This window comes from Plectropomus leopardus, chromosome 5 (genome assembly GCF_008729295.1).
Source record: "Plectropomus leopardus isolate mb chromosome 5, YSFRI_Pleo_2.0, whole genome shotgun sequence".
Taxonomy (NCBI): domain Eukaryota; kingdom Metazoa; phylum Chordata; class Actinopteri; order Perciformes; family Serranidae; genus Plectropomus; species Plectropomus leopardus.
The window spans coordinates 10,918,850-10,942,823 of record NC_056467.1 but is presented as its reverse complement, the minus strand read 5'-3'; the positions used below and the strand labels follow the sequence as shown (position 1 = coordinate 10,942,823).

The 23,974-nt window shown below is 39.8% G+C and overlaps 1 long non-coding RNA gene across 1 annotated transcript; it reads right to left on the bottom strand.

The window, feature by feature from the left end:
* Nucleotides 1-3,729: 3,729 nt before the first annotated feature.
* LOC121942804 lies at nt 3,730-21,825 on the bottom strand. The gene is made up of 3 exons (XR_006105829.1): nt 21,760-21,825; nt 19,816-19,880; nt 3,730-4,734 (listed from the first exon to the last, which is right to left on the bottom strand). It is a non-coding gene; the product is annotated as an uncharacterized LOC121942804 (long non-coding RNA).
* Nucleotides 21,826-23,974: the final 2,149 nt, after the last annotated feature.

Below are 23,974 nucleotides of genomic sequence, written 5' to 3'. Positions count from 1 at the left end.
TTTTACTAACTGGCATAAACTTTGCAACTCTGCACATAGTTATTGGCCAGTTACATTTATGCAAATTTCAGTGGGCAAATGCGTGCTCACGATTGGAGGAGAGTATTAGCTTACCCATATAATCCAGTAGAGGGCGGATCCTGTATGAGATCGAACTGATTTGTTCATAATTTTGAGCCCTCTGTACACATTTATCTTCTTAAGAAAATAAGAAGAATTAGCAATATCATGCCCATTTTTTTTAATGTTTCACACTGTTATTTCCATCGTACAAATGAGTCCAACACTATGAATGCCTTTGAGGAGAGACTGTGCATAAGTGTATGCAATTATTTGAACAATTGCTGCATAACGCCGGTCTCCATATAAATGTTTCCATCCAAATCTAGCTCAAATAGTAGCCTAGTTGTCTGAAAATTGACACAAGAAAATGCAAATTTAGCCTATGTGCTTTTCCACTGCTGTTATGCAAATATTAGGAGTTGGTTATTTCATATAAGCAGTGGTAGTGCTAATTCCCCATACAACTGCAGAGGAAGAGTGCAGAATGAGATGATGTTGAGGTGAGCTGTAAGATAGAGAGATTCGTATTGGTCCTCAATCCTCTCCCAGGCAGACCATGGTGCCTAGTGGATGCTGAACTTTGTTGTAATAAATTGATTCTTATGCAACCAAGTCAGTGTCAGCGGAGGTTTCTTCATCGTCTACACATCATTGCTACTTAAGAAACAACGACAATGTGATTCAGAGACAGCCAGTCAGTACTCTTGTAAGAGTTCTGGTAAAAGACCTGTGTGTTTTACATAAACATGCTAAAGCCAGCCAAAGACAATGAAGGGAGCTTGCAATGATGATACATTATGACTGTTTGTCATCATTTAGTTGATAAATAGTTTTCCATTGCGATTAGTCACATTTATCCTCTATTTCAAGATTATTAAGACATTTGCCCTCAGAAGTAGTTGGATGGCGTGTCAAAACGCTAGTTTGCTTCAACCTTGACCTTTTGACCTACTATCAATGGCTAATCTCTACACTATACTTCCACCAGACAGTTATCTCTTGTTACCATTTGGGGCCACAAGTGAGTGACGCGGTTTAGGATAACATTAAAATGTCAAGAACTAACTCAAGCCCTTTATCATTGACATGAATCTGTCTACTATATCTAGATAACAATTTTATTATGATTTATAATGATTTGTATGACTGTCTCTGTCTGTCTTTTGTCCACCAGTTTATCTGTCTCTCTTTCCAATGGTTTTCCTGTCTACTTGTCTCTCTATGCTTGAATCTCTACATAGCTCTCTGCCTGTCTGTCTCTCAGTCTTTTTGCTTATCTGCAGGACTATTAAGTGTGTGCGTGTGTGTGTCTGTGAGTGTGTGTGTGTGTGTGTGCGCGTGTGCTGAATGGATTTGCATGAGAGCCAGTGGGGTGACCCTGCTCTCTCACGCCAAGGCTTCTGTGGAACAAATAGGACTAGTCGGATGTCGTGACAGCACTCACATCAGTTTAAATAAGAGTGCTGTGCTGCAGCCGTGTGTGTGTGTGTACGTCTGTGTGTGTGTTTAAGCAAGCAGCCAGGCACGCATTTAGTCAGAAAAGCTTTACGAGGCTTTGTGTGTACATATGAAAGTGTCCCTGTGTGTGTGTGTATGTGTGTGCAGGGCTGTGTGTTTCAGCCATTGAGCATGCAATATCTTATGAGGTTGGAGATTTTGTGAAGAGGAAGACAGCGATATTAACAGTTTAATGAGCTCAGTGGGGTTCACACACACTGACACACAGGCCAAACGCTCCACAGAGTTCCTTTGAAAAGGAACAGGTTTGTCCTGTAAGGCCGACCTGCCTTCTGAATAAATGAACGCTGTCACGGGGTTAAACAGAGTTCACTTCATCATACATCACTGCAATATAAATGAGCGGCAACCACAATCCATTGTAACTCGTCATTATAGATATAAAGTCTGGGAATTTAAATAGATGTTATTTTCGAGGGTGCAGTCAGGGACAATGAATTTTTAGATCAAATTAAGTTAATTATTTTTAGATTGTTTACCTAAATAGGGGTTCATTCTATGATATGTTTCCTTATCTGCTCCCATTCTGTCACATAAAAGGATATTATTTTTCGTTTTTTTGTTAATGCCACATGGCAACTGTATATTTTCCTTTGAATATAAACCCTTACCATGCTCACTGCTGTCTTTTAAAACACTTGAAAATGTATTTTACAAACCTTCAAAATAAGACCTGCATAAGACAACAAAGTACAAAATGTGACACATTTTGAGGTTATTTTCTAGATGAGACTTTGATCTATTTCTCCAAGTGTCAGGTGATTGATTGCAAGCAAAATATAATGTAATGCAAAATCTAGTATAAAAACACATTCTAGTTAATACAATACAACTGAATAAAACTGGAATAACAAAATTAAAGTTAATATGTTCAGAACACAATTATGTTTCAAACACAAAAAATGGTGGATTTTTACACTCTTACATCATTAGCAAAAAATGTTTTTGATAAAGATACTTAATTATGTGTGGGGGTTTTCTGTACATTTCAATGGATGATGAATCTGAAAGCAAGACCCTTTTCAAACAAAAAACAAGGGTTTATTTATTTTTCATGAATGGTTGACTCATATCAGTTACGAAAGTGATGCTTTAAAACACAATGCATTTATATTTTGCATTGTCATCAGGGCTAAAAATATCCTCATTTTCTGGAATATCTTGTGAAAACAGTATGTGGAAAGCCTCCTGAGATGAATATCCTGTGTACGTAATCAATAACATGCGTCATAAGCTGATTGTATCAACGGAAAGTCAAATCAGAAAAGCATTTCCCTGTTGAAACACTATTCTCCTATTCATTTTCCAGTGACATTGATATTTTTGTTGGGGAAAAAACTGAGTAAAAGCTGTTAATGTTGCATAGGCTGTTTGTAGATTTATAAGTCATATAACATATTTTGTTTACTTTTAACAGAGTTTTAACACAAATTATGTTAAACAATATGATTTATAGACTGAAACTTTCCTTGTGCTTCCTCCTTTCCTCACAGCTGTCCATGCTTGTTTAAAAAGGGGATTGGCTCTTCTACAGTCCACTTTAGATGATGTGTAACACTGTGATTGGCTTACAGACATCCCATCAAATAAGTCTGTGCATTTGGAAGGAGTCACATGGCAGTCATCACAGATCTAGACATCCTAGAAAAGTTGTGTCCATTGGAATCCATTGGGATCTGAACTATACAACTAAATAACTGTGGGTTGTTTTTTTTTAATGCTGTACAGCGAGGATGAACCCTGATATCTCCAAATATGCTGTGTGTTCTACTTTAAGGGTGTCGTCAGAGTGTGTTTGGATTATTGCTGTTGTTTTCTGTGCCTTGTGTGAAAAGTGTCCCACAAATGTGACCTTGCATACTCTATGATGGTTGCAGCTTTGTCCTTGTGGTAGTATCCCTACATTTTCTAGTTTTAGATTTATTGTATCATGAAAACTGTTTGTTTTGGTGGCAAAACCAAAGATACACATTTTATGTGTTCACAAGTCATGCTCATGGTTAAGGAGGGAGTGGTTTCAGTGTTTTGTACAAACAATGACGATGGAAATTGCAGATTCAGCTGTTCATCCTCAAATGAATTCATGGGTCGTTCCTTTTGTTATGATGATAATTTATTACTATTGTGCAAAAACTGCAGGATCATGTGGAATGGTACAATGAATGCTTCACAGTGAGAAAGTGGGAGACAGAAAGGATACATAGAGAAAAAAATCGAACAGGATATTCATCTGGCATGATTAATTTTACTTTTTTGGATAGTTTTAGTTTATCAGAGTGTGGTCTGGTCATTTTTCCGATTAGTATTGAAGATTGCATTAACCAGAGTAATTGCAGGTTTATAATAATATGGCAACATTACTACAAGTCCAACGGGGTAAGAAACTCGAGTACTTAGATGATCAGACAGACTGTAAACAAACTAATAATTCAGCCAAAATGCCCAAAGCTATTTATCTGGAGGTAAACTGTGATGATTACAGTTTGGGTAATAATACATCTTTGTTCTCTCTTCCAAATTCAGCTCAGGAGATTGTATGTATGTAAACTGTATGATCATCTGACTGCTCATTTCCTTTCCTGTTTGTCCCTCTCAGTGATGTTGCTGCATTACTAAATCTTAGTAATTAGTTTGGTGAGTGCAATGACATAACCTATAAGAAAGACAGCAAAACCTACCAAAATATTAAGAAAAAAAATGCAGTTTTAAAGTCTAACCAATCACTGTGTATTTGTAACTTATTTAAAAACATTTAACTATAATTACCAAATTGTGATTCGAGGGAATACATTTTTTATAGTAAGGGTTTCCCCTTAAGCTGAACTCAAATGAACCTGGTCAGGTAGTCTACATTTAGGGTGCCCACACAGCCTCTGCGTCACCACACACCCTGAGGCGTGACTGCTGACGAAACACAAGGAAGATATGCGTCACAGTGGCAGGACGGGGGAGGTAAGTGCAATGCGTGCAGCTGATGACTCTCGCGTTGGAAACCCCTTTCACTATATGGCAAGTCACGAAGGCATTTGCGTCTCTCGTTTTCTCCCTGAAGCTGTGAAGGGAGTCCTTTGAGCTGTGTGTCGGCAGGGTAGTAGCCCCACTGACACACACATGCACCGCTAGCCATCCTGAGGCGACCACGACTCTGGTCTCCTGAGAGACAGCGAGAAAGAGAGAGGAAAAAAAGAGAAGAAGGAGACAGGGAGTCAATGTATGTGTGTGACTGTGAGTGAGCTGGCTGTGAGACATAATTACGGCAGATTAGTGAAGCCACACTGAGAACCTGAGTCGGAGCCGTCTGGACCCAGAGACAATGACCTCTGGGATAGAGGCTCTCACACGTTATACAAACACACACACACACACGAAAACACACACACACAAGCATGGAGAGATCCTCACGGAAAGGTGGAGTTAAGTGGAAAAAATACCGAGTATCTACACGCTTATCCCCTGCTCATAAATTCCAATCTGAGCTGCACGTTTTTACTCTGTCAGCAGGATCGGGGGTTCATGAATCCCTGAGGTAGTTCCAATGTGAATAACATAAGTTAAGCAATGACAAGATATTAAGCCAAAATACTCAAACAAAGGCCACCGTTGTCTGTAGACACACATACAACCACACACATGGTGGACAGCTTCTTTGCTGTTAACTGTGGTCTCTGAGGCATCTTGAGTAAATAGGATGCAACAGTCGCTTTGCTTTATTGATAATGCAACATCAACTGAAGCTGAGATATGTCATCAAGGCCACAGTTGTCAAATCTGAACATCTGGAGCCTGTTTCACAATAGCACTCTGTATACATAGACTGCAAATGGTGGCAGTTTTCTGTTTTGTTGCTACCAAATTGCAGATAAATTTGTGAGTCCTACAAGACTCTTGTCAAAAATAACTGAATGAAGTTTGGATGTTCCAAATTTGCTCTCAAAAGTCAACCCCAAGACTCTAAAGCCTCCTGCAGACTGTAGAAGTTTTGCATTTTAAAAGTTAAGTGCACGTCACACTCTGCGACATGGATCTTAATAAACTTGGGTACGCAGGCTACAACCTATGTCCATCGACATCAGCACACATGAACAAAACGCTGTTGGTGTGTGCCATTCATCTACACTGCTGCAGTGGTAAAGAAAAATGTAAACAAACAAATGGAGCTTGGTTTTTTATCGCACAACTGACAGCCATCCTTGAACCTCTCTTACTTTGCAACACACAATCACCATTTTAGAACCACAACTAAAGACATCGCCACGTTTCTGTTATCTTTTGTCTGAGACAGCCCAAAAGAGCACAAAGATGTAGTGTTGAGAAATCTGCTGTCAGCTGTATTCTCTCGTGTTCCTTTATAACCAAAATATGTAATGTCCTCATTTAACTGAAGAAAATTTGGAGGCTTCAATCACTAATTTCTGAAATGCAATTCGCAACGCTCAGATCATCAAGTCAGAGATGTAGTAATCTGTGTTATCTGCATAGCTGTGGAAACAGATGCTATGTTTACGCAATATTTTTGCCTATTGGCAACAAGCAAACAGAAAACAAAGGGGCCCAGGCCTGAACTTTGGGGCACACCACAAGAAATATTTACTCTTCCTCAGTAGAACTCCCCAAGGGAAACAAAGTAGTCTCGACTTGTAAGGTAAAACCCAAACCAATGTAGAGCGCACAATTATAACCTTTCTTTTATGCAGCCTTTACATACCTGTTTCTATCTATGCTTAGTTGGAGCTATCCTTATAACATGAAGAATAACTGTTTTTACATTTTGTTAAGACAAAGGATAACAAGCTGTAAAAGGTAGACAGAAGATAAGCAAAAGGACATTTTTGAGTGCAGAAAAACGGTATAAGCATTTATCTTGCAGGTTCACTAGACAGTTCTGGGAAGTTGACATGTTTGTTTAACAGAACAAAGAACTTCCAGCCTTCTGTTTTCACTCACTTCGTTTTCTCCTCCTGTGAGAGACAAACAACAAAGAATGCTGTTTTTTCTATTCTTTCTACAGAATGCTTTTTTAATTTGCTCCTCATTACTTTGTGTGTATGTATGTGTGTGTGTGTGTGTGTGTTTCTGGGCAGCACTCCAGTCTGTCATCTCAATCTGATCTCTATCACCCACGGCTGTCTGGCTGGGGTTATCTAGCCAGAGGACCACCCCTGCTGAAAGGAAGAGGAGCACCACTTGTCCTACTCACATTTTAACATCCTTTTTCCCTTGTTCTCCTCTACATCTTTACTTTCACTAATCATTCATTAACACCTGCCCCTTATCTTCAGCCCTCACTTGTTTTTCTGTCATTGACACTGTATTTATCTTTTCACCTCCTGTGTACTTCAAACACTATCTTCTTTTACTGACCTCTTAACTCTCTCTCTGTCACATCCTGCTTCCTTTTTTATTAGTTATTAGTTATATTAGTTATGGTTTTAAGGGACGTTATGTGCTGCACTTTCTAATGATCTTTAAAAGTTCTGTTAGGCTATTATTTTTAAACAAAGCCAGGCTAGCTGTTTTCCCCTGCATTTAGTCTTTAATCTTGAAAATGACCCCCCCAGCCCCAAAAAAAGAAGAAAAAAAAAATCACATTTCTAGAAAGATCGAACCTTTCCATTTAAGTCAAACACTGCTTTAATTATGCAATGTACTCAAAAATGTGAATTAACTGTGTTAAAAATCTGAAAATATAAAAGTAGGTAGAATTTGAGATTTATTTTCCACCATGCATGTGCAGCACTCATACTTCTACGCAAAGCATAGATCTACACAGTCGTCTGTATATTGATTTACATGCAGTGCATGTGTGCATATAGATTTTTTAAATGTATTTTTTATTTTTTGTCATGCCTTGTTGCATGCAATATAGTCTTGAAGCATGATCACATTATGGTGTTTGTGCATTGATAGTTTGGTTCTTGCACATAGCATTATATCCTGTGCAGCTCCATCTCTCACCACCTGCTTTGTATGAATGATGTAATGCTCAGTGCCCACTTAAAAAAAAAGTGTGGACAGCCCCATGGTTGTTAGAATAAGATAAATTCTAGACCTCACAGCTAGTGGAAAGTTGCATAAACCAAAACATACTCGACTCACATCGCAAGTGGCCCACCCTTTGTGTCAGTGTTGATGGTTCCTTCCTCACTTCCTTGCTGTAAGATAAGGAGTTGGTCCAGCCCTTTGGAGGGGTGTGTGTCTTAATCAAGATCGCTCCAAACAGAAACACAAACAGAGTGAACAAATTAGACTTGGCAGAGACTGGGGGAGAGTTTATAAGGATTGGGATCTTGGAGGGTGTACAGGGATTTGGCCGCCTGCTTATATACAAAGTTATTCATTTTAATTTCGTCACTCATATTGTTTTGTCTGTTGTTGACTCTGGTGGGGCTGCCAACACGCAGGCGTAGCATTTCCTCTCTTAATGCAGTAAGAAGGCGGGAAAAAGACAAATTGCTCGCCTTGTAAGCAAGTAGGCTCAGGTTGATTTCATCCCTCGGTTTCTCCGTATTTGCCCTCCATATTTGCCTTTCTATACCTGCTTAATCCATTCTTCATAGTTAACATCTACCAAATGAATCCTTAATTCATCCCAGGCTACAATCCAAGATCGCACTATAATCCTTTGATCATTAAATCTGCCAGCGAATGCTGAACTTGACAGTGTCAGCCTGATCTTTTGCATGGTTAAGCAAGGTGTTTGCATTTGGGCTGTTCCAGATCCATTTCCCCTTAGGTAATGCTGTCTGCATATCGTAGTTAATCAACACGTACAGCTAGACACACGTAAGAAAAAAAGCTGACATACACACACTTACACAGATGTGCGCACTGGCTTTCACACGCACAAACACACACACAAAACCCCCTAAGCCAGCCATGAATGCTTTCTGTGTAGCAGAAAGTGCACATTAACACATCTTTAAAACCTGACATTTATATCACTCTCCCTCTCTCGACTCCCCTTCTCTTTGGCTGTGGTGTTGTTGGCTCCATTTGAATCCCCAGCTACTAATTAGGCATTTGTTTTGAATCTTTCTCTTGATTTTGCCTGGTCGTTACTTTCCCCACATTTGCATGTGAAGCGCGGGCACGCCCAGCCATTAAAACTATCTCAGGGCTCTCTGGGGGGAGAGCGACACATGAATGACACATGAGAAAAAGAGACAGAGAGAGAGATGACAGATTATCAAAACCACGTTCTTTAGGGGTTAAGAAGAAGAGCAGCGTAATGATAAATGTCTTGTTATTTAGAATAGAAAACACTGTTCAAACAATCAGGCATTCAAAAATCCATCTCAAAGAACTCGTGGGAAACATACAAAGTTACATCAATATGTTTTCAGTATGAATTCTATTCGAGGATGTGATTTTCTGGTTGGACACTGCGACTAATACATCATTTCCAAAGTCTGTGTTAAAGTAGAGCACTAGCTGTGAGACTAAAGATACGGTGTTGTATAAATAAAGCTCATGATATGCTGCCAACTTTAGATTCCCACTTATCAGCTAAATCGTGAAAGGTTCCTCAGCTCCATCCTACAGGCACTCACGCTGCAAACAGAACTGAGATGACGTATTCGCCACACACGTCTGAGCAAACTACATATACATCACCTGTATGTGTGCATCTGTGTGTGTGTGTGTGTGTGTGTGTAGGGGGGGGGGGCTCCTGTGTTGCCTTGACAACCTGCTGCAGTTTCTCTTTTTGTTTGCCCTTGGAGCCGAGAGCGGATTCACGCCAACGCAGGAGAAGAAATCGGAACAGAGGGAGGACGGAGAATGACATCGTCCTGGGCTTTCCATCTCACCTCTCGTGTGAAAGACACCCACGGCTCTCCCACCTGCTTTCACCGGTCAAGCACCAGATGTAGGCCGATTGTGCTGATACGTCTACAAAGAAGGGAAGAGAAAAAAAAACGTGTCTCATCTGTGAGCTTCGTGCTCTCAGGAAGTAGTTGAACATGGTAATCTGTATCCAACATTAGGGTCCAGGTTTGGGGCCAGATTTTATATCTTGCTTTGGTGAATGTGATCATTTAAAAGAATAGTTCAATATTTGCCTCACTGGAGTTAGATGAGATGATTGATACCATTAAGCTAAGCTTTGGTTAGCTTAGCTTCACATGAAAGACTGGAAGACTGGGAAAAACATTTAGCCTGGCTCTACCTGAAGAAGGGCTGAATATTGCTTAAAACATTACGTTACCAGTTCCAGTTTTTTCCCAGATCTGGGTACACAAAGGGTTAAATCTATGTATCATTTGAGTGGAGACGTTTTAACACACCCAGCTATAACTAGACGTCAATAGGATGTCAGAAAGATGTCCGACTTGCAATACACAAAAATATTTTGTTTGGAATGAAAATCGGGTTGAAAATAATTTAAATGTCTAACGACGTTAGATTTCCATGTTGTGTCGATGCTAACATTATGACGTTTTGTAAAAGTTAGGTTTTGTTTACTATATCTTATGACTAAATGCTTCTATGTCAAGATGACGTTGGCATGAGGTATTTTGGAATATGTTGGATTTTGGTCACTTAACAACACAACTTAAAATCAACAAAATATCAACGTCATTTGTGTCAGTGTTTTATGTTAAATTGATATGAAGCTAACCAACTGCTGGCATTATTTATTGGATAAATGTGATGGTAGTGCTGATCTTATCATCGAACTTGGAGAGAAAGCAAACTTTATTTATCTACCCAAAATGTTGAAGTCTTTTGCTAAGACACACATGCCGAAGAGGTTATAGGTCAGCTACAGAAAAATTACCACAAAGCTTTTTTGACTTTGCTGTGTTGAAGGCTTGACTTGGAGCATCTGGTACAAGGGCAACTTGCAATGTCAGAGAAAAGAAATGCAGCAGTGCTAGGCTATGTTATCTGTCATATGCAGAACCTAGTGTCAAAACATGGAAACAAAGGAATAGCATTTTGAATGACTAAATGAGCAATCTATTCTAACATGAGAAATACATTTCAAAATACCCACAAAAGTATCATCAGTTGCTATACAGTAACAGTGTTTTTTATCCCATTTCATTGTCCTATAATGTCAAAAATATATTTCGAAGACCTTCTGCTATTAGAGACTAACAGGCCGCAGTAATGAAAATGTATATCCTGCCCTTCATGCTGCTTTCCACTTTACCCCACAATCTCCGTCTCACCGAACAGCTGTGTTTGGCAGTAAACACCAGTTGGCTTGTAAGTACAAACAGCTTAAGACTGAGTCAGTGAAAATGACCCGAAACACCCACCGTCCTCCACAACAGAAATGCTGTGAGAGTTTGGACTAGAAACAGAGCAGAGCAGGTAACCGTGTCCCCAGTGAATACAGAGATCTGTTCCTCGAGGTCTGGTATTTCTCTCTCTCCATCTCCCTTGTTTAGGGCGTGTGCAGGATACTTCCCAGAGAACCAGACGCCGTAGCCCCAAGCCCACCAATATCCTGTAACCCCCGCTTTTAGCACCTTGTCAAACTACAGTGTGTGAGCGCAGTTCAATCAGGCAGGACATTGTGACTGCCAAAACAGTATCAGATGATTGGGGACCATGATGCCCCCAAGACTTGTTGTCAAGGCTACAAGAGCAAAGATATAACAACAAACATTTACGAAACTACACCACAGACAAATGACAGAGCCAGGCTGTGTTACTGACCTTCTTTCACTTACAGCCTCTTGTTTTCAGCTGACACTGATAGACTCAGTAACCAAAACTCTTTTTACACAGAGATCACGCAATAGGGCCACATCAAAGTCCCTTCTTAATGTCTCATTTTCTTTCCTTCACACAGAACCAAACAACAACCATGCCGCCCCAGCATGTGATTATAAGCAACATGCTGGCATCGTGGAAGCAACTGAGGCTTGAAAAGTGTGAAATGTAACGCATCAGCCTTGGCTTCGAATGTGACATATAACATATGTGTCGGCAGTGCTTCCTAAATGATAACAATGGCACAACATGGCAATAACAATCATTTACCGTCCCTCTTCTGTAGCAGCTGATCTCATCCTCTGCTCGGAGGCTAAGGAGCTCCAGGGCCTCATTGTTTTCCCAATTTGCAGACATTTTTGGCTGCAATTCTTCTTCTTTGCGATAGCTGCTAACTGTTACTATCTGCTTTTTAATCCTCCCAGTGGTTTTCATGCCTAACATGTTGTCAAAATGTCACACCCACCATGTTAATAGTCCTATCCTGCTGGCTGTCCCTTTTACACAGATGTGAATTTGGCACTTTTACTACTGCCACTGCTAGCTGAAAAGCAAGACAACTCTGTCCTTTTCCTTTGCACCTTTTATAAAGAATGGCAAAGAGCAATAACGTTGCAAAATTACTGCCTTAAAAAGGCTATGTGTAGGGGTTTATAGAAGACCAACATTTGAGAAGCTAGTCTCACATGATCTAGTCATTTTTCTTTAAAAAAAAAAAAAAAAAAAATGCAGAACAATTAATATATCAAAAAACTTACAGACTAAATCTCTCAGCTAAAATATCAATTGACTCAATGTAGCAGCTCTTGTTGACATCAGTGATCAAACCTGTAACCTCAGGCTCTCATTACTGCACCATCTGACTTCAAAATGTTTAGTTTTATTGTGGGATTATATGTGACTGATGAAAGACACAAGTGGAGGAGAAATGATGTAGCACTCAGAGAGGCAGCCTTATTCTAGTGTAATTTGTTCTTGTGGATAAGATTTAAAAACAGACAAAAATATGTTGAAACAGCATGGATAAATATCTAGAATACTGACAAAAGTACCATCTTAGATGTAAGACAACCCTTGTCACAGGCACATTTAATACAAATAACAACTCAACGAAGTGAATCCAAAGATGCTGAGAGTCAATCAAAAATCAAACAAGTCTGAGTGAGGACTGACAGACAAAGATATAAAGTGTGTGTTTACATTAAGGCGGACTGGCATAAAGTGGGCGTGTCTGTAAAGGGGATACTCATGGGTACTCAGAGAACCATTTTCATTCAGATTTCTTGAGGTCAGAGATCAAGGGACCCCTGTGAAATGACCATGCTTTTTTTAATTGCCAAAATTTAGCCTAACTTTGGAGTGTTATTCAGCATCCTTCCTGAGACACGAGCATTGTTGATAATACTGAATCCACCTGGCACAGCTTCTTAAGGACAGGGATGTCGGTCTGCAATTAACGCGATTAAAAAAAAAGTATGTGTTATGCATCGCGATTAACAGATGACACTGACAGCCCTAGTTTACATGCTTACATGTTTTTCTGCTGCAAACATTTCTATATTTTTTACTGCATCTTATACCTCTTCTACAGCAGGGACCTCTGTTCAGTCAGTGTTTCCCATCATGGGGCTGACTCACATGGGACCATTTTACACTCTGATGACCAAGCCATTCATACAAGACATGGGCACACGAGTCATACATTGTAGCAGCGGTCATTGTTTACAGGCTCTGACATTTCCACAACTTGTGTCTTTTACTGGAATATACATATATTACTGAATATTATAGCAATAGCAGATTCAGAATCTGAATCAGCTTTTAATGGCCAAGTAAGTGAGTACATGGAAGTTGACTCCAGTTTTAGTACATTAAATCTCACACAAAGTAACCAGGGTGTTTTTAATTGTTTTCTTATAGACATTGTTGAATAATGCATCACATATAATTGGAAGTAGGGTTTGAGGTGCTGACTCATGATGAGTAAAGCAATTTTGGGAATTATCATACCATGCGATTTATATGTCATTCACAGGGCATCACTATGACTTTAGGATACATTTCAAAGCTAATTATAAACATAAGAAAATTAGTGCTTTAACATTAATGCATCTCCTGTGCCTCCTGTGTTCTGTAGGTCAGTAGGTAATTTGGCTGAAAATGCAACCATCCAGCTCATTACACCACTGGATGAAGACATGAAAGGTGAGTCACTTTAGCAATGAATTGCAAAGTAGGGTACAGAGTTTGCAGGCTGACTGCAGATGGCAGGAATGCAGGCCTGCTGTGGCTAGTTAGCCAGATAGAGCTAAGCAGCATGCAGCACAGTAAATAAAGTGCAGTCTGTGCTGTTCTGCTACATGGTCTGTTCTGTTCTGGTCTCCAGGAAAATCAGGACGAATGGAGAGCAGCTGTTTTCGGGGGGCGTAGGGAAGAGGAGGGGAGGGGGTGCAAGAGGGAAATGGAGGAGGCTGAGTTTTTACATGGGAAAAGAATGTGAATGAAATTAATGGGAAGGGAACATGCCCAAGGCTACTTATCACATAAAAAAGATCTGGGCTGATACATAACACTGAGTTAGGAGGTAAAGGTGCAAGTGTAAGATAAACACACTGATGAAATGTAACTATGTACATTTACTCAGGTACAAATTTGATGTACTTACTTTTCATGTCAGTTTTGCTTTTACTCCGCTACATTTCAGAGGGAAACATTGCACGTTTCACTTCACGACGTTTCACTTCACTACATTTATCTGAACGCTTCAGTCAGTTACAGATTTTGCTTTGCAAAAAAGCATAAAAAGAGTTTAATGTTTTATGTTTTTTAATAAATTAATTAGTATATAATTTATACAAGTACAGCTGCAATGATTAGTTGATTCATTATTTAGTCAACTCTCAGGAAATTAACTGCTAATTATTCTGATAAAAATTAAAATTTTAAAAATGTTAAATAATTTTGGGGGGTGTAATTTTTATGACTTAAAACTTTATGGGGGTGTTTTAAAATACTTTTTAAACTACTTTTCTGAGCTATTTTTTCCTCAATCACAGTTTTTTGAGTGTTTCTTTGCATTTTTATAATTTTGAGTTGGGGGTTCTATTTTTTGGGTTTTTTAAGCTTTTTTTTAAAGATAATTTAGAGGTTTTTATATGTAAATAAATCATCATAAATCGATGTTTTTCCCTTTTTAATATAATTTGGCGTGTGTTTTTTATTTCTAATAATTAATTAACTAATATTGAGGTATTTTAAGTGTTTTTTTTTTTTTTTAAATAATATGGTTGGCATGATTTTTTCTGAATTGGTCACTTTTACTTCTTTTACTCTATGTATTTTCCTGATTATACTTACTTACTCTGTAAAAAAAAGTATTTTCACAGTTTGGTAATAGAATTTTTCCAGAAGTAAAAGAAGAATTAGAAGTCAGGCAAATGCAGGTGAAGGAAAGGCAACAGTGTGTGACACAAAGGTCATTCTTTGAAGTCGTGAGCTTTAAGCTGTAGTCATTCGCAGGACTCCCCTGAGATTCCCTGTGTATGTGACTCATGCTACAGCAGCAAGATGTGACGTATAGCTCTGAAACTTTAGTCTTTGAGTCACTGCAGGGTAGTTTGAGGGCGCACAGTGATAATGGGATCGTGTCCCGTTTGCTGCAGTCGTCTAGGTCTCGCTCCATCTATCACTCTCCCTTCAAATGCAATCTCTCTGACCTTTTTTTAATGTCCCAGATCCCAAAGGGCCTTCCTCTCCCCTCTGTCCGTCACCAGTCTCTTTCATACTTATCCTCTCTCTTTTAATTTCACTCACTATCTCAGCTTACAGATCTCCCCCTCTCACTGCCTGTGTGACTGATGTCCTGTACAGGGAGGGGGGGAGGGACAGCAGAGAGGGAAGAGGGGAAAAAAGAAAGTGGTGCAGAGGAGGGAGGGATGAGTTTCACAGACGTGCCACCAGGCTGTACACATTCCTCAAGGGCTGTGCATCCTGTTCTTTCTTTCCCACCTCCACCAAAGCTCACACACCACGCTGCACGTACGCATGCCTCACTCAGTCTCAAACACATACCCCCTCCTACTCCCACAATGGTGCCCACTCTTCCTCCAGCATACTCCCCATAAGACAGGAAATGGTGACTTTTTCTTTGTTCTTTATGGTTTTTCTTTATTATTTTCCTCTGTTTCCAGCACTACCAGCATTTTTTTTCCCTCTGACAGGGAGAGCTGTTTTCATTATACCTACACACTGGCCTGGATGACGAAAACAAAATGGTTTTGATAAGATGAATTTACACTCTCCCTCCCGCTTGTCATCACCATCCTGCATTCCCCTCCCTCCCTGTAACCTATTATTGCATCACTTGGCCTCAGGGATCAGCAGCAGACAGGGACATGGGGAGACAGACAAATACAAAGACGTACAAACGACAGAAGGTAAGCAGGAAAGAAAGCAGCTTTGCAGATGCCAGTTTGATGGTGACTTGGAGGTCATTGTAACATTTGGCAGGTCTCAGGACATCTTAACATTAGCTGTACCTCATGTTCACACTGAACTTAGAAAACATGGTTTCAAATACTATGCTGCATAGAAAAATGAATGAACCCCCAAAAATGTTAAAGTTTGATTCTCTTATTCTCTTTAAACATAAAAGGTTATGTCCTTGCAATCACACCTGCAATTGCTTTTCTCAAGTGCAATCTCTATATATTGTGTGTCTGTCTATGTTTGAACTGTATGTTATTTTTGCATAAAAACATGCCAAATTAATAGCACCATTAGAAAAAAAGAAGTAAAATAACACTTAAACTACCTAAATATTATTTAAATAGTTTTAAAAACACTGGAAAATTCTTGAAAAAGAGGCATGAGGGTGAACAGATAATGATTGAATTGGGTAACCATCCCTATAAGGTAACGAGACACAGGAAGCTTCCAAAACAGAGTCATGCATAAGAGAGACAGTACTTTACGTTTGATTAAATGTGTTTACTTGCAATAAAATATGCTGTTTAAATAAAAATTGCCAGTGCGGACACAGTTGTTGCTGTATGACGCAGAGGAGCTTCTGTTCCATTCGGGGACAGGAATAGGCTCTAACACATTTAGCCTTGATTTACAGACTTGGATGGATGAACAAGACATACAAGTTCATTTATCATGTCGGGAGCGGCCAGACACAGTTTGAGTCCCAGCCCATTATATTAAGAAACTCTGCAGTACAGAGCGTGAAAACAGGATGGGTGCGCTGATTCATCGCTGTCCGTCATTTGGCAACTGCTAGAGTTTAGTCACCCTACAGTCTAATTGTCAAAGGTGTACACAAGTCTGAGTAAATAAGGATTGGAGCGGATTTATAATGTTCTGAGTGTCTGTGTGAACTAGATTGCCCATGTATGAGCATATGTGAGTAAGTTTTGCAAGACTGAGCTAGTATTTGTGAAAAGCCTGTGTGTGTGTGCTCGCACTATAATCCTTGAGGCCTTAGGGAGGTGTGCGCACATTTCAGTCTTTTCCTGTTGCTTCCCATTAATTCCACCTGTATACACTGGGAATGAGCCCCTGCTGGCCCTCACCCTTCCTGCCTCCTCCCTCCTTCCACTCCTCCCTGACTCTAAATCCCCAGATGTAGGCTTACCGAACACCCAGAGAGACCAGGCTGCTCTCTTCTGTTGCATGCTGTTCCTCTCTGCACACTGTGTTCTCAGCCACAGCTCCACACATTACAATTTGAATGGATAGGATGAGCATATTTATTCAAATCAACATTTGAATGGCCATTTCGCTGGAACATGTAAGACAGCTGCCACATGGCTGCTGAACTTTTGATAATGTTGCCATGGGAATGAGCACTGGCACAGTGCACGGGCCTCACAGAGCTGAGGTGTTGCCAGCTGTGCTGAATGTTTGCATTGTGTGTGCCTGTTTGTACTGCCCACACACACACACACACACACACACACAGACACACACACACACACACACAGACACAGACACAGACACAGACACAGACACTAGAGGAACATAATGGACATTTAAATGACAACCAGGGTTGAGTAGGTCACTTTGAAAACATTTTACATCACAGTAACAATAATAAAAAGTAACATAACCCAGTTTCCAATGAAGTCAAATTACTCTCTGCTTCTTTCATTTTACTTTCACTCATAAGGTATGAGTGAAATGCTAATTGTGTACCAAATATAAAAGAAACATACAGTAAAACTAAAATTTTCTACCTCATACACCTCTGTGAACCAGTCAAGTTGCAGTTACAATTGTGACTCATGTCACATGTAGCCATTACAGTAGACAATGCTTCAAACATGGATGTTGCTTCAAAGAAGCTACATACTCTGATTATGGCAGGGACGGGACGCTACTCAACCATCTTCAACCTGGCAGCACAATAGATCAACACAATCAATACAGTTTCGAGAAGGTCACCCAAAATTAGTGTGATATTGTGCTCACGACAATAAGAGGGACACAAGGTCACAGTGACCTTTGACCAGCAAAATCTAATCAGTTCATTGTTGAGTTCAAGTGGATATTTGATATTTGTTTGAAGCCTTCAGTTACAGCCAAAAACATATCTTGTGAGGTCACAGTGACCTTGACCATTGACCATGAAAACCGAATCAATTCATCCTTGAGTCTTAGTGTCCTTTGTGCCACATTTTAAGAAATTCCCCTCAAAGTGGTCCTGTAATTTTGCAATCACGAGACTGGGACGTACAAGTACATGAACGGACGGGCGGACAACCCGAAAAAATAACGCCTACAGCCATGGCTGTCTCTGGTGTGGAGGCATAAAATGGTACCTTTATTTACTGTTAATTGCCTTTAACATCTACTTCAAAATAAGTAATCCAAAAAATTAGACCAATTAATTACAATACCTTTTAAGCACCAATACTGAAGCAGAGTAGTTTGGTTTTATATAAAGAAAAAACATGTAATGTTTCTGGTAGCACCCAACCCAGACAGAATACAACAATATCATCTAGATATCAAATGCAACCGTGAAAAAGAATCTGGAAGTGATAACTGTATATCCTATTCACTTACTAAACTTATACATCTATAAATATAGTCTAGAAACTGGCAGATGCAGTCCTGTCTGTTTAGCAGCAAAAGTTTACCCTTATTGTCACTTTTTTGATCAAATAATGCTGGATGAAAATGTAATCTCAGACTTCTACTACACTGTGGGAAGACCACCTGGAGTTTAAATGTGGCATTTGAAAAAACGTTTTTTAAAGTCAGCCTACACTGTTCTAAGTAACGTCATTCATTAGATATAATCCAGCAAGCACAGACTACATAATACTGGCTCTCATTGTATTATCTAACATTTGCAACGGATGCTGATGCCTTATATGGCCATTCCCTAAAAGATGAACTGAAAAGAGGTCTGAAATGTTATTACTGATATTACTGATTTTCCCTTTGAATCTCAGCACAGGAATGACGGTTAGATTTAAGTGTGTCGTGCTATGAGAGTTACACCATCATCTGAGGTTTCCAGTATGACTGAGAGAAATATCACACCTTCCCTGTGAGAGGAAATACGGGGAAACTGATGGTGTTTTTTCACTGGTGACTAATAGGTGAGTAGGCAGGTGTGCTCCTCCAACTATCACTTTTTTTTTTAAATAAAGAGCTAATGATTTACAAACAAATCATTTAAAAAAAAAAAAAAGTAACAAAAAGTCCCAGTAATAGCTACTAAAGTGGAAGCCTCGAGGTAAATGAGAAAGAAGACTGGGTTCACATTGGGCACATGAACTGGTGAATAATTGATTTTGGACAAACAAGCTGTTTTCGCTGCTCTCATGTCTGAGCCATGACTGAGGGGAGGGGATCATGATGTTTTAACATGTGCTTGTTAAGCCTCAATTATTAAGGCAGGATCCACAGTCCTGTGGCACGGCTAACCTTTTGAACTCAGCACAGACGAGCTGGGTTTGCATGCATCCTGGCATACATGCGCCTGCACGCACGCACGCTCCATATGGCACAATTAACCTTTTGAACTCCAAACAGACACAGAGTCAGACGGATGCACATGAACATGCATAGAAACACACACATAAATGTGCATCCTTAGACTTTTACACGCAACCTTGTGTGAGAAGGTGGAAGACTCCTGAATAAGTCCTTGATTAGAAGCCATCTTTCCTGTCTTTCTTCCTTGAAAGGCCACATTATACATGGTTCGAGTGGTGTGAGCAGAAGCTACCTGATTCTCACGCATTTGAACAAGAGTACTTTGCTAGAGAGAGAAAGGAATGCTGCTTTCTTGGGAGTGGCGACAATCATATTTTCTACACTTTTAATTACTTCTGTAAATTGTACATTATATGTACATACAAAGGGGCTAAATGAGCAAAACATTGCGACAGAGTTGTAACAGAATCATTCAGCTTTTCCTAATTTATCCCTTCATTTGGATGCTTTGTGTTTAATATTTCAACATTTGCCACATTGCACAGCTTTACATACCTTCAGCTTTCAGGGAGCCCTCAGGTGCACATCCTGCACGCAGATGCAGACTTCATCCTACACATCTAAAAAGTCGAAACACATCACATTAGCACACACTAAAGTTACAAATTATGAATTATTAGTTCATCTTCTGAACTATTTTATAGACTAGAATTATTTAGAATTTAATCAATTTGCACAACTGAATTAACCTTCTTATGGGTCAAAAATGACCTGCTAATATGTTCAACAGCATAGAAAATTTGATGAGAAAAAGTGAAACACTGCCTTTGTTCAGACTTCCATGAAAGGTGTATACCAAGAGGGTAAAAATCATGTCTTATGGGTCATCTTTGATCCAGCAGTTAATAAAATCATTTTCATACCACAAAACACACACACACACACACACGCACACACACACACACACACACACACACACACACACAGAGAGACAAATACATCTGCAAAGTTCATGCACACAAACTTTCATACTAAAAAAAAATGTTAACACCTATGCAGTACCTTTAGCAATTTAGCAATAAATAATAATAATAATAATAATAATAATAATGATATCAGTAAACCTCTACTTTAGTAAAGAAAACAATCATAACAGGTCTATAAAAAACAAATGGATTTCACTGATTAAATGCAGTCTCTGCACTGTGAAGAGAAAAACCTAGATATTCACAAACTTTGTGATGAATGACTCGTTGTTTCTTCATGCAAAATAAATTTGGGGTTTAAAATTGAATCAAGCTGCTTTATTTTAGGGGTTTAGTGAGGGCAGGTCATTTTTGACCCCTTGGACAATAAGAATATACAGAAAATTAGGACGATACAAGGGTTTAAGTGCTGAAAGAAATAACTGAATGCATCTCCATTATGTCGGATCCACTGCACTGCCTATATTACATTTATCAAAATATGATACAGTTATCAAAATTGCATCAAGGAGCCTTATTCAATGCAAATCAAACATCCATCCATCCATCCATCCATGCATTCAACCATTAGCTGCACTCGCTTATCTGGATCCCGGCCAAGGGTGTAGGTTTCGTTTCAATATTCTGAGGGGACACACATGACACGAGGCATTTGTGTGTCCCCCTCAAGAAAATGTTGAGCATCAAACACTCATTCTGGTGAATTTGTATACAACAACATATATCAGTTTATAAATGTCTCAAATTTTGTCCAAATAAAAGTCCTCTGCTTCTTTAATTTCTATCATTGGGGGAAACATATGTACATAAATATAAAAGGAGAAGTGTCAGATCTGCACATGATGATCCGAGATGACATGTTGCTAATAACTGTTCGATTGAACTCCCTGTTTGGTAATGGAGCAGAAACAAGACACCAGCTAATGCTGCAACATAAACATTTTATAGTTCATGCTTGTTCATTATGGGTCTTGGCACACTGAATAATATTGGTTCGCTTTTGTGTTGTAGTCCCAAAATGACTCTTCATTGTGTTGTTTCAGAGTCCCAACAACACCAGTCACATCCTATGAAGCAAATGCATGTTTTGTTTACCTGTCAGACAGCTAACACCAAAGCTAACATGCTAACTTTGCCTCCTCAGAGAAGTGGTCTTCCTCAGTAAAAACACTCAGTCGCTCACAATGAAGCAAAATGTGGCTGAAGCAGAGTTTGTCAGCTCTGTCTTATCTTTCGGTTTTTGTAGCAACACTCAGACACTGAACACACAGCTGACAGCAAGGTTAGCTACCTGCTAGCATTGTAATGGACTACCAAAATCACAAAACTAAACAAGCATCACTTACATTTTGAGAGCTGGGGCTTTTAAAATTAACTTTATAACCAGAGATTAGCGAGCACATTTCCCTGTTAGTGTGTTTTTCTTCACTTGATCCTCACAATATGTGCATACTGATCACTGTATCATTAGCAAGGCCATGAAGCCATGACTTTAAGTTACTGGTAGACTTACCAGGATGTGAACCTGCGCACCAAGAACCCTTCAGCAGGTTTAACACTGCAGACTGTCCTCCACCCTCCAAGCTCCCCGATGGTGCAGACCAGCACCACCAAACAAATTAGTTCAATTTGTTTGGAGTGTTCCCGCCTGTTCAGGCTCCTGATAGGCCTGCTCCTGAAGTCTCTTTGTCTCCCTGCCTCCTCCTCCTCTTCCTCCTCCTCCTCCTCTCCTGTCCCCCTCTCCCTGCAGGATTCAAATCCTCTGAACCCCAATTAGATAAACAGGAGATGACAGCAGCACTGGTGGAGCACAGCCAGAGAGATAGATGACGATAAAAGACAAAGAGAGAGAAAAGGAGATAGAGATGGACACAGAGAAAAAGGGCTGTAATTTTGTACCTGCACAGATCAGGCACAGTGTTTGGTACTTAATGGCTCATCCTGACATTGCTTGCCACAATTTGAGAGGGGAATATACAAGAGGGAAATGTCAATAAAACTCAGGCATTTTGGTACCATTATGGTATCCACCTCAGGCCACATCTTGGCACAAGAACTTGTGTTATCTGCTGGGGTTTTTTTTTTTTGTGGTTTCGGGTGGCAAAAACAAGATGTGGCCCCATCAAAGGGCTTTGGGAAATTTCCATCTTCTCTCTTCACAACAAAAAGCTCTATTGTGGTAATGCCTTCCCACCTGGTCTTATGAGAGAAGACATAAATATGATCTGCTCAGTTAGTTTTCAGGTTGCATCACCTGTTAAGTAATAAAAACTCGCTGGCTGGAGGGAATTACTTCTCAATACTATACAATTCTGCTTCCTAAATCTTTTACAGAATAGAGGGGAGGCTATAAAGCGGCAGAGAGAAAAAATCAGAACACAAAAATAAGCGCTGCAGATAATTAGGAAGCCATAAACCAAGTGTGCAGAGACAGTACACCAAGCCACTAAATGGTCAGAAATATTTAGCAAGTCACAGGTCATGAACTCTCTCTCAGACTTAACCATGACAGTATGCACACGCACTCGCACATCTAACTTCTTTCCGTGGTCATGCAGAACGGTGCCTAAAGCTCAGCCTCAGGCAGGGTCTTAAAGGTCACGATCCCTATGCCGCTTTAGAAGGTCGCGCAAAGTTCATGACACAAGCCTGACCATATTTGGCTGCTGGATCTTTTAAAGGCTTAGAGCTGAAATTTGAAATGATAGAGAGGGAGGGAGGGGGAAAAAACAGTAACTGGAATGTTCATTGGTTGCAGCTGGGCATCGTTGGAGCAATATGGACCTGGGCTTAATGCAGGAAGTGTGTGTGTGTGTGTGTGTGTGTGTGTGTGTGTGTGTGTGTGTGTGTGTGTGTGTGGGTGTGTGTGGGTGTGTGTATCTTTGTGCATACATATGTGCATGCATGGCAGTGTGTTTATCTGTGTGCATGCGTGTGAGAGAAGGGGAACGAGATATTGGGTTAATACGGACCAAAGCTCAGACATTTCCAGATACATGTGTCTGTGTGAGTGTGAGTCTAAAAAATAAACACATGTATGAGAGCTCCTGCGTGCGTGTCTGCATGCAGGCCGGCATATGTGAGTGACAGATATATTAGAGCAATATGAGAAAGCTTAAGCCGGAAGTATGGGGCTGCAGTATGAAGCCTGTGTGTATGTGTATCTGTATGTGTGTGTGTGTGTGTGTGTGTGTGTGTGTGTGTGTGTGTGTGTGTGTGTGTGCGTGTAGAGTTTTGGCTGAGCAGACCAGAGCAGCAAAGCAGAGGTGAAGAGAGCAGCGTTCAATACTACAGAAAAGAAAACATCATAGGCTTATTTAAAAATAAAAAAACAACAAATAACCATCATTTTTGATGGAAAAAAAGCACAAAATATGACACAATGACATGCTCACCAGTTTAAAAATACTGAATGATTCACTTCTGCTAAAACTGTTTACAGTACGTAATTTAAAAGTGGATATCAGCTGTGTTGACCGGGAGGTCACTTCTGAATGCATCACCAGGTAACTGATTCTTATGTGCAGAAATAAGGTGTACAGCAGAACATTAAGAAATGCAATTTTCTGATGCTTTTCTTGGTAAAAACATTACCTATTAGAGGTGGAAAAAACCACAGAAAAGCTAGTTTTGCACACCCTCAATCAATGCAAAATGGCATGTTACAAATCAATGTTTAACCTGGTTCGGTGCTAGTTTTCTTGTACTGCATTAAGATGACTTTCACA